General features: G+C 35.2%; 1 pseudogene; it reads right to left on the bottom strand.

Moving 5' to 3' along the window:
- Positions 1–1058: 1058 nt before the first annotated feature.
- LOC141811595 (RNA-binding KH domain-containing protein RCF3-like) lies at positions 1059–10630 on the bottom strand (annotated as a pseudogene).
- Between the last annotated feature and the right edge of the window lie 1487 nt (positions 10631–12117).

Genomic DNA, 12117 nt, shown 5'->3' with positions numbered 1-12117 from the left:
CAACCTACAAATTGCACCATGTCTATCAATCAAACAACTAGAGTGCTTACCTGATAAACAAAAGGAGGAATGGAAGAGGAACTAAATGGAAGCCCAACTAACTGATACCAAAATAGATTGAATAAATTTGTCCAGTGTTCAAAATCTCCCACCATTTACTTCTAGTAAAGAAATGAATCCTCATAGCAGTTAGCACCTTTCCACAAATTACACTAGTTCTCATTTCCCATACAAATACTGATAACCCAAATGCATCTTGAGGTGTTGACAAATTCTAATTCCGTGTATTTGTACCATAATATCCATGGCATCTCAGCCAATTTCTTGGCTTAACAGCCTGAAACTAGTGAGAACAGTCAAATCTGTTTTTTTTTTTTGGTTGTTTTGACCACACAAAAAGAAAAAGAGAAGATGGTAGAAAAGAGAAGAGTGAAGGTAGAGGAAAAAGCACCTTTCCTGAAAAACTGTTACTATCTATTGGCTTTTTGTCACAACCAATAGCTTCCCATCTACTAGCATTGTTGCTAAATCAATCTCCCATCATACTGATACTTTTTGGAGAAAACCCATCATACTGGCACTCAAGAAAGAGTGTCTAAAGAACAAAGGAAATGAGAAAAGTGATCCTTAATTATGCATTGAAATTACCCTACATACTAGTAAAAATAAGAATGTGAGCATGTACTAAGATTGTTTTCATATCCCCTGTACCACAACAGTAAACCGAACATTAAATATTAAATATAGAACTCCATTATATGCTCTAGAATGTACAAAATCCATGATGATGCTCCATATCAAGTTGAACACTGACAGCAAAATTACAAGTAAAAAAAGGGAAGCACGTTGAGAAATGTCTGAATTATGATGCTTAAATTCTCTGGAATTGGCTGCCTGTATTTGCTAGAAACTGATGTTTAATATGGAAAACTATTGTATTGTAAATCAACAACATAACCAATGCACAGCCCCAACCATCTGTATGAAAGCAAATTACAGGAAGCAATTATTCTTAAGAAAACAACTAAAAAGTATAACCTCATTGTCATATTCTTCCAGAAAACCAAAACTCATTAGAGAATTTAGAGATAATAGCTTAAGATACTTTACTATGTTTACTGTTAACATGTGCAACATCCACAAAAGCAACCAGTAAATGTTGCATCTTCCTAACAGAATTAAAAACACACACACACACACACACACACTTAAATTCAGTTCATACAAGGAATGTAATGATCCTTTCTTGGCTTGTCTGCAAGGTAAACTAACTCATTCAGTTAAATATCCATAATTTTTGTGACCTCTCCAGAAATACTAGTCTCAATAAAACTCATGAGTTCTGACAAAAACCTACTATTGTTTGAGTGGAACATGAACCTTTAGAATCTCTAGGCTGCAAACATGTCCTCCCTTGAAGCTTCTTGATTTGCTGATGGCAAAAGTAAAGAACCACAACAATGAAAAAGTATGAATCTGACATTTGAAAACCCCAGCCAAAAGTGAAAGGATTGTAAGACAAGAAATGCATGGTTTTTCTCCACAAAACTCAAATTTTATTTTAAAAGGAAGGAAGCTCATTGAAGGTAAAGCAGATTGAACATAAAAGAAATATTAATAAAATAAAATAAAAATCACCTCAAGATTTAGCTGATTCTATGGAACTAGTTTCACTCATCACAAAAGCTTGGATGAGACTTTGAGCAGCATGGGTTTGTTCTGGTGTCCCAGCTATTATGATCACTGTTTCGGTTGCCTCTGCTCTGGGTTCAGTAATTGTAATTTTTGCTTCTGAGATCTGAAAATGAGACAAAAATGTTAGCAATAAAACAATCTGGTTTAATGCAATACAATAGATATTGATCCAACCTCACGGATCCGCCTTAGGCAACCACCATCTTCACCATACAAATTGGGTACAAGAGACCGTGGAACAACAACATCTACACTCGCAATAGGAACTAGTTGGTTTCCACTGCATGCACACCAAAAGAAAGTGGGATTGCAGCTTAAATATAAAAATATGACAAGTAGGAAATTATGCTGGCTAAAAGAAACCAGACCTAGCAAATCCACCCATCCGTCTGTGTGGACCTCCTCCAGGGTAATCAGGTAAAGGCAAAGGGCCACCAGAATCCCTCATTCCCTATCAAGTCAACAGATGATATTTAGTTAAAAAAATACAATCTGTAAGATGTTAGATACTAGATTATTCAATAAATCATCAATAAAAAATGAGCATTTGATGACTATTATAAGGTAGAGACTTAGAGGGGGATTAAAACTAATTTACATAGATAGACTTAATTGAAATTTTAGCAGCAATTCTTCAATTCCCAAAACAATGAAGCCACCACAATCACTTACATGGGCCACTGTACATGACAAGGAAATTATAGATGTAATGCATGTTACCATTCACAACATGTAAATCCCAAATTAAGGGCACTGCTTCCAGTGGGTTAGATGATCCCTCATGCTACTTGGCATATCAGAGATAATAGGTTTAATACTAACAATAGAGAGTGGTACTCAAAAGGTTGAAATTATAATGTTCCACGTCTATTTTCTTAATCAAAGAACAAAAGAATGCAAATACCTGAGGTAGCCATGGTCCAGGTCTCTTAACACCAAGAGAAGGAATACCTGAACCGTGCATTTGATGAGCAAAGGAAGTTCTTTCTTCAAATGGGCGACCAAAATCTTTCTGAAATGGGGGCAAATTAGAGTTCAACCTGGAGGGTGAAGATTCCCTCCTTCCCATGTGTAAGCCATATTTAGGTATTTGCTCAACAAAAGGAGGATGCATGTTGGGATTCATAGCAGGCAACTTATCACGGAAAAGATGCTGCTTCAGCCTAAACGTTATTTGCAACAAAGCATCCTGAACTGCTCCAAATTCTCCAGATATCTACCAAAAAATATTCAAAAGAAATTTTGTGCTAAGACAAATCTAAAATACCCACAGGCAATATACATGCAAAAGAAAGAAAAGAAATACTTTCAAATCAAATGATTTTATACAAACTACACAAAGAGAACAAAAGGATGAAGCAGCTAGAATACAAAACCTGAGACAATCAAAGCATACCTGGACCATACCATAATTTTCAGGCACACCCGTCGGAATCTGATCTTTACCAAGAATACGTACTTGAGCTCCAGAAAGCTTCCTTATTTCAGTTATTACAGCCCCACCTTTACCAAGAAGACAACCAATTTGGTTGGAAGCAACAATCAGCCTAGACAAGACAGTACTCTCTTTAGGATCAGGTACACCCATTACTATCCTTTGTTGCACACGGAGAACAGCATCCTGTACTGGTGCAACCTCATCAGATGGAAGCTACAAAGATAAGAAGTATATTATCAGACCTTGAATTTTCAATAACAAAAGTATATTTGGCTACAACCAGAAGTGACAAAATAAAATGGCTTGAAAGCAATCATTCTATAGACCTGATTTCTCTTTTTAAAGACAATGTATGACAGACAACAATAAGTAACAACGATAGAAGGTCATAAGGATGCTTTTGTTCAGAAACTTTTCCACCTTTTCCTTTTTTTCAGTAAAAAGAAAAGATTTTTGGCAAACATCAATCATCTTTCATGAAACAAAAAGAATTTTTATTTTATAGAGAAATCAAAAGGAGATGATAAGAAATATTTTTAAATTCATAGAACTACACTCTATGTATTGCAGCAAATAAGCTAACATATAAGAAGGAAGATCTGCAATCTATACATGAAAACTAAGAAAAAAGTGGCCCAGAGAAAAGCTATGCCAAAGCAAGGTCTAAAGGCCAAATCTTGCAGTCATGATCCTATCTACTGGAGATTATTCCATAATATAAACTCAAGACCAAGTTGCAAAGGAAAGCCATATCATGGCAGCAACATCTGAAAAATGCAACCAAAAATATACATTCAAATTCATTTTCTTTTTCAACTCTTCTTAGAATGTAACTAAAGAAAATATAATAAACCTTGCATACAAGCACCAATCAAGCAACAATTATGCACTGAATTTCTAAAGCCACATCTTAATGCTGACAGTAAAACATTTTGAAATAAGGTATACCAGCAGAACCTTCCAAATTCCCATCATAAACTAAATATTTACTGTAGACCAATTTAACATACTGCAAAAGAAAGGGCATAACCAAGAAGCAAAAGTACCAGGGAGAAGGCGAAATGCTAATAAGCAAGATAGCAGCATACACATCAACTTGCAAAATTATTGTTAAGATATATTTGGTAATTATGACATCAAATGTATCAACTTTCTTGGACATTTTTAATTGCATCATTCTAGTACTGTGGCACAACAAAAAATTAATCATATTGTAAATATATGAAAAATACATATAATTGATAAGGTGTGGCACTCTATGTAGCAAAAATGTTCATAGGTGATATCATGCCAAGCTAATGCACAAAGGAAAATTACAAATAGTATACGTTAACGTATATGCAGAAACCTTTTTTTTTTTTAAGTGTTAGTTATATGTCCAAATTGAATATTGTAGGTCAAAAAAAATATCATAAGCAACTGTTCACTTAAAATTAATCAGTCATACTAAACAATCAATAATTTCATTAAAAAACATTTTGCATAATCAAAACAAAACTACTAATGCACAGTATATAATATGGATAAATGCATATTAACCAACAGATATAATACAGATCGAAGAAAAATTTTATGTGAACCTAAGGAATAAAAGTATAAGAATATGCTTCTCTTATATTTATTTGGCACTACTAATTTAATCATGCAAATCATGAACATTTATTTCAACATGACTTGGACTTTAACAATTTAGGAATTGATTAAGTCCACATAATCCATATGCAACCACAAGTGGATACAATGCAGTCCCTCACTGCATAAGCTTAGTGCAGTGACTGATGCAAAGGCCTTGAAAACAAAGATCTATAACAGTAAAAAATGAGGCTCTTACACCAATCAGTATGATATGCTTTTAAAAAGTGCCCTCCCCCTAGGTGGATTTTGACAGGAACGACAAGAGGCAATGGTGAAGAAAATACTACTTTTAATTTGAACTTGTTTCAACCAAAGTAAATTGACTTAAAACCCTAAACTACCTTAATTTATAGCTTATAAATGTTAACTTAAAAAGTTGTTTTTTGCAAGTAATTAATTATATGTGTTGTGCTTTTATATTTATAATTTATTTTACATTGTTAGTTAATATTGATTGTTATACTTTAGGTATGTTGCATTGTATGGTAGGTATAGTTTTTTCTATATGGAAAAATATGTATTGCATGTGTTGATTAATATAGTTTATTATATATTGCCAATCCATGTCTTAATATTTCACATACTTGTTATATTAATATGAGGTGGGTCAACAGCATACCAATTGCATATGACCTTGGGGTTTACTTAAGTTTTGTACTTAAAAATCCATTCGATTAAGTTGACCATCCTTATCTTGTACAATTTTGTTGGTTAATCCACTAACCAAAACTCATATGCAAGCTAACAATTATAAAAAGAATTTAGTAACCTAGGGAAAATTAACGGAAATGAGTAGGTAATACAGGTTAATAAATGTCAAAGCTAGCATCACATTTAACTTTCTAGGTAACAAAATAACTACACCTCAAACTCTCTTACACAAAGGTTAAGGTAGCTAAATTTACAGTGGCAGCACAATTGTAATGAATCTAAGTGCATGACTTCACCTATACCCTCAAATTGCACAATAACAATGTAATTCACAATAAGACACTATGTATCTAAACACTTGTGAAACATCATACAAGTTACAACAAGCAGGATTGGATCAATTTAATATTTTAACGTGAAAAGAGAATATCAGTCTTTATTCACTAACTTAATAACCAGTGTACTATTAAAAAGAGTGGGGACAAAGGAGCTCACTGCAACACCAGATATGATTATAATACGATTCTCTGATTCAGGAATTGTCTCTGTAACTTTAACTTCACAACCAGTTTCACTTTGAAGAGTTTTCACAATGTTACCTCCCTTCCCTATCACACTTCCAACCTTCTCAGCAGGGCAGAGTAACCTAAAAGTAATGGACTCTGGAGATATTTGAGGATGGATGGGTGGTCCACTTTCATGAAATTTAGGAAAAGGTGGGCCCATGGCCTGGATGGAAGTCAGGCATGTCATGGGGCCTGTTGGAGAATGGTGGCCCTTGAGGAGGATAATGAAAATTTGGTGGTGGAAGACCTTCTGACCGAGGAATAGAAGCAAATGGATGTGACAAGGGACCAAAAGAATTTGCCGGAGGAAAAGAATCACGATCACGTGGTGGGTTATCTAGCAGCTGCTGACCAACTAAATGCAGAGCTTTCTTCACTGAATCAACCCCTCCAGTTACCTGCAAAGTCATATGACAAGGTTTTAAATATTTAACTATTGAACCAAAGGATAATCATCATCATTAAGCAATGGTTGTCCCAACTATATAGGGTTGGACAGTGTATCTCCTAAATCTTGACTCTAAAAATGAATTAAAAAAAAAAGATAATTATAATACAATTTGCAGCAGAAGCATCAAATAAATATAACAATGGGAACAAAAGAATAATGTAAGTGGAACCTACAACTAATCCATTGTCTAAGGCATGGATTAAAATCTCGTGCCGTGTTGGCCGAAACATGTGAAACATTTCATTCCGCCCACCAACTAGCACTCGCACACCCAACGTGAGGCCCCATGACCGCCTCGGAGGCATCGCACAAGCCCCGCGGCTGCCACAGAGGCGTCGCACAAGCCTTGCAAGCCATCATGATGGCGTCAGGGCTCGTGGGAGGGGAGGGAGTGTTTTTTTTTGCCAAGGAAAATAATTAAACTTATATTAATAATTTCAATCAACTCCTAACTATAGTTAGGGATAATCTAAATAGACTTAATTAAAACCTAATAAAATTATCTCATTAATTTAATATATATATATATATATATATATATATATATATATTATAATATATAATAAAAAATTTTATTTATTTATTAATCATATGGGAGTGGCGTGATCCTTTTTTTTCCTTTTTTAAATTTTTTTATATTTTAAATATTTATGTTATATTTTTTTATTTCTAATTAATATATTTTATATTAAAAAATACTGAAATTATATTGGAATGGTACGATACAATACCGAAACCGTATCATTCCGATCATAAACTGAAACTCAGATACGGCTTGAGATTTTAAATCATGGTCTGAGGAATGGTATTTGCTTCTTAATAAATAAAATAAATAAATAACAATGCTACTGATAGAAACATGTTAAAATATCTCCAAACACTCTTACCTGGACAATTTCATCCTGTTGTGTGCCGCACAAAGGAAGTTTCTCTTTTGGAAGTATGCGAATCTGGGCCCCACTGTCTGCTGATATTTGCTTAATAACACTCCCACCCTTCCCAAGTAGACAACCTACTTGATTAGACAGAATTAACAATCTTGCAGAAACTGTAGTTTGCTTCTTATTTTCTTCTTCATCCACCACATTGTCCGGTTCATTTTCAATAATTCTCTCAAAAATAAGTAAGAGAGCATTAACTAATAATGGTGGTCCTCCATCTACCTTTTTACTTTCTGGAGCAGAAGAGACCTCGGACTCACCAACATTCTCAGCACTTTCCTTGAGATTGTCACCACCTTCAGAAACAAGGGTGCCTTCATCTTCTTTTTTAAGTTCATTGCCAAGTTCTGCATCTTTCTCTGATCCAGTGATAAGAATAACTCTCTCGTCACAGCCAGATACAATTTCTTCAAGTCTAATTTTGGCACCAGTCTCTTTCTGTATCCTTGCAACAATTTCTCCACCGTCACCAATAAAACTGCCAGATTTTGAAGCAGGACAAAGAATACGAAACATGGTAGCCCCAGGGGGGGCTTTTTTCTGTTTCTGCTGTTTTGAATAAGGTCCTGTCTTTTGCCATTTTCCCCTCCCATTTGACTCAAGGGGATTTCTTTCATAAGAACGCTTGGAAGGTAAAAATGGAAATGACATGCTCTTCTAAACTACTGGAAATACCAGGAGTAAGGAAATGTAAACACACTGCAAATTGAAATATATATATACATATGAAGCAAAAAAGAAACCAGCACACTTAGAAAGAAGGCATTTAACATGAAAAGAAGGTAAAAAGCAAATTAAAAAAAGGAAAACAAATAGAAAATTATTTCCTGTAAACTAGTAATTATTGTCAGTTCTTTTCAGGTGGTTTACAGCGCTGTTGACTTTCTAAAGAACAATACATTGGACTGGTATTACGCAACATGTAAGTAAAAAAAGCAGGCTGAACTCAACCATGCTAAAATTAAAATAAGAGCATCATTAAGCAACACATAATAGTCCCCATAAGAAGATGCTATAAATTGTGAATTACCAACACAAGTATCAAATTTTCACTCTATGAAAAGAGAATAAATTAAAGAGAAATGAGGGGAGTACAAATAATATTCTAAGCCTGCATGTTGTTTCATTCATGTGTAGTAAAAACTTATTGAGTGAACAAGTGAAAGTTGCATTTTTGCCTTTCTATGTTTCATGCATCAGATAAGCCACTTGAGCAGCCTCTTCTATCCTTATATCATCAAAACAGAAGTGTGCATAACAAATTTTTCTGGTAACTATGTGAATTGTGTTTGCTGGTAAATGTACACGATCAGGATGACAAAACGCTCATAAACAACATAACAAACTGATAGCCTTACATCACTAGACAGACTCAAATATGGTCCATATCCATGACAAGTAGAGTGTTCCACTTCCAAGTAACAATAATTTAGTTAAACAAAAATGCTCACACATGACAGTCTAAAATGTGAATAAATGAACTCAGCATCTGCAAAATGCTAATTTTGAAAACCAAAATGCTCAGACATACAAACCTACAGTTTGAACAAAGTAATGTATAAAAAGTGGGGGATTTGGCATATTGCAGAATATTCTCTTAGCTGCTTGTTGGAAACAAATTCAAGAGCTTGGTTCCCAGATACCTCCTGCCTAAAAATGAGTAACATTGATCCAGTAAACAACAGGACAGTTTCTCAAAATCAGAATCATGCTGACATCCTTGCAAAGTAATTACTTTATTTAGATCAAAGCTGCTTCAACAGAAAAGTTAAAGTTGCTCTCAAAGAATCTGACTAACATATCTAGCCTTGATGGTTATATAAAATGTTTCCAAGGTATAAAAGACGGCAACCAATAGGCGGTCAGTCAATAACCATGCACCTAGGCATTACATGGGTGCCTACGCTGACAACCTTATAGGTAAGCATTAAAATGTATTAAAATAAATAAGAAAAGTAAATAAAATTGACTAATATTAAAGTGTGTATATATACCAATTGCATCTCTAATCAATCAAAACAAATTTATAATTTATAAGTAAATACTAACCAATAAAATCAATAAACCATTTCATTTTGCAACCAAGACAATAAAACCACAAAAAAATGTATAATTCAACACTTCATAGTCTAGTCCAAATGGCAAGAAAACATGTAGCTAACTTATGATTAATTTTATGATACAATATCAAAATATAATTTAAAAAAACTAATGTCAAATGAACCAACAACTTATAAAAATATTTGCTTTCCTTATACCCGCTTGGATTGCCTGGTAGAGAGATGGCAAGCTTGGATTGCCTAGGAGAGGGATGGCAATACACGAGGCAGGACAGGTTTTTTAAATTCTCATCCCTTCCCCATATAGGAAGCAAAGTGAGTCAAGGAGGTGAAAAAATTTCTTACCCATCCCCACCCTGCTTCTCAGGCAATGCGAGTTCAAGGTCAAGCAATAAAACATAAAGTAAAATACATATTCAGGATGTGATAAGGAGTAAGGGGGCAAGGTAAAAGGAATCTACCTCATACTCAGCCACCCACCCTTGTATAGTGCTTTTTTTTTCACATCCCCTCCGGGTTTACAGGTCGGCTAGCATCCATTGGTTGGGGCATAGTGGGCCTTAAAGGGGCAAAGCAAATTGTCATCCCTACCACCAAGGCCATCTAGCAATCCACATGGATTGCTTTTCAAAAGGGCCGCCTAACAAGGGTTGCCTAGTGACTAAACAAAATGACCCTTTGGAAAAACCTCCTAGGCGAACGCTATTCAAAGCATTCCTATTTCTATCAACGCCAACTCTAATTTGCACCGGCGAGCTATGTGGGAAGAACAAGAGAAAATTACTGATCTCATTTTCACAGTTCACAGTCCATCAAATAAAAACCAAGGTGACAATAGCAAATGGTTATCCTTAAATCTAACCATAACGCCTAGCTCACAAAACCCTAATTTGACACTTGATGGGAAAGAAGAAGCCGATATGATGGATGTACCAACCTTCCTTTACAATTGCTAGGATGAAGCCCCACGAATATGAAGGGGGAGGCAGAAGAGAGAACAATGGTTGCTGTCACCTGCGACGCAGTCGATACAAACAGAGCTTCCTACGTAGGGAAAACGCCGGGGTGCTTATCTTCGAAGGAGAACGAGGGCGCAGCCGCGTCTTCGTATGATCGTCGTCTACAACGGACGATGGTCGGACGAAGGAGGCGATTGGGGCAGCGGCGGAACCGTGAGGACGAAGGATGGGCGTGGGGTGCAGTGGCGCTGGGTATAGAAACTCTTTCACGTGAAATTCACGTGAGGCCACCAGTCTAATCCCCTGGAACGCCGGTTGGAGCCCCTTCATTGCGACCTAGATAGATCTCTCGGGGCTCACTCGTTCTGAGCCGTCCAATCCCAAACGAACGCAGCGCAGCTTCCCACAAAACGGCGGAGAAAAGTCGTTCCTCCACAGCTTGCCATGTCATCATCTTCATTTTTTCCTATTTTTTCCTATTTTTTATAAAGGAATTATTTTTTTCAAATATTCTCATTTGAGAAATTATACGTGATATGAACCCCATGCAATATAGTGTAAGTACGGAGAAAATTGCTTGATTTCGAACTTACTCCAGCACTATATTTGTAGAGGTGCTCAATCAAGTCTAAACATTTTTTAAGTACTGTTGAGGCAATATTCTTATCTGTTATTCAAAAAAATTCTTTAAGAGATTTTCTGATATGGAGTCGTTTCAGCGGTGGATTCATTAAATATTGGGCATTGAAATAGGCACCTTATGTGCTGTTACCATAGCCAATTCAGAAGTTTATCATTTTTTTATCATAACTTTTATAAGCACTCATGTAGTAGCTATAAGTCCATAGATCAATCATTTATTTAAAAAAAATTATCGTTAACTAAAGTTCGCCAACTTTCAAATGCTCACTTTTAGGATACAAATCGCTGCACCATTAATTTCGATAGGATTTTTATACATAAAACAATAACTTAGAGACTATAAAACACCACTATCTAATTTGAATAAGTAACGACTTGTATTCAGTATTCGGGTTGTGGTTACTATAATCATAGTAGCTATAATTTGTTAATGTAATCAATCTCTAGTCAAGGTTGACCAAGTCGACTAACTTTAGTGTGATTCAAGTTTGAGTTTTAGATGTTTAATCAAAATGTTACATAATTGAGTGAGATGTCAAATATGTAAAAGTTGATCGGATACTTAATAGTGGAAAGTCAAAGTGGATCACGAAGAATCAGACACTTAATGGTCGAAAGTTCAACATGCAATTAGCATGAGGTGAGAAGTTCAAGTAGGTCACAGTTGACTAACACATGGTGGTTATTGCTTTGTCTGAATGGGGTGAGGGAAAAGTTCATTAACGAAAATGAAAGGGAGGAGAAGTAAAATATTTATGTTCCCTTTATTTGCGAGAGAGGAAGGTTCATTAACGTAATATGTGTTACTCTATTTGAGAATAAATGAAGGGAGTGAAGGTTAAATATATAAAATTATAAAAATACTCTTACTTCTTAAATTAGACGTTGATTTGATTTTTAAAACAAGGAGGATAACATTGGAAAAAAAAATATTTTAGATTTCCTTCTCCTTCCTTCCTCTTCCTTAGAAAATATTTTTTTCATAGATAAAGAAGGTTAAAGCTTATCAACCTCTATCTTTCCTTTCCTTTAGTTCACTCATTTCCAAACAAGGTTCGAAGTTCCCTTTCCCCTTCCCT

This window comes from Curcuma longa, chromosome 17 (assembly GCF_044706935.1).
Source record: "Curcuma longa cultivar G26 ecotype Majalengka, Jawa Barat chromosome 17, ITB_CL_G26_1.1, whole genome shotgun sequence".
Taxonomy (NCBI): domain Eukaryota; kingdom Viridiplantae; phylum Streptophyta; class Magnoliopsida; order Zingiberales; family Zingiberaceae; genus Curcuma; species Curcuma longa.
Note: the sequence above shows the minus strand (reverse complement) of the source record. Positions and strands in the feature narration are given on the sequence as shown.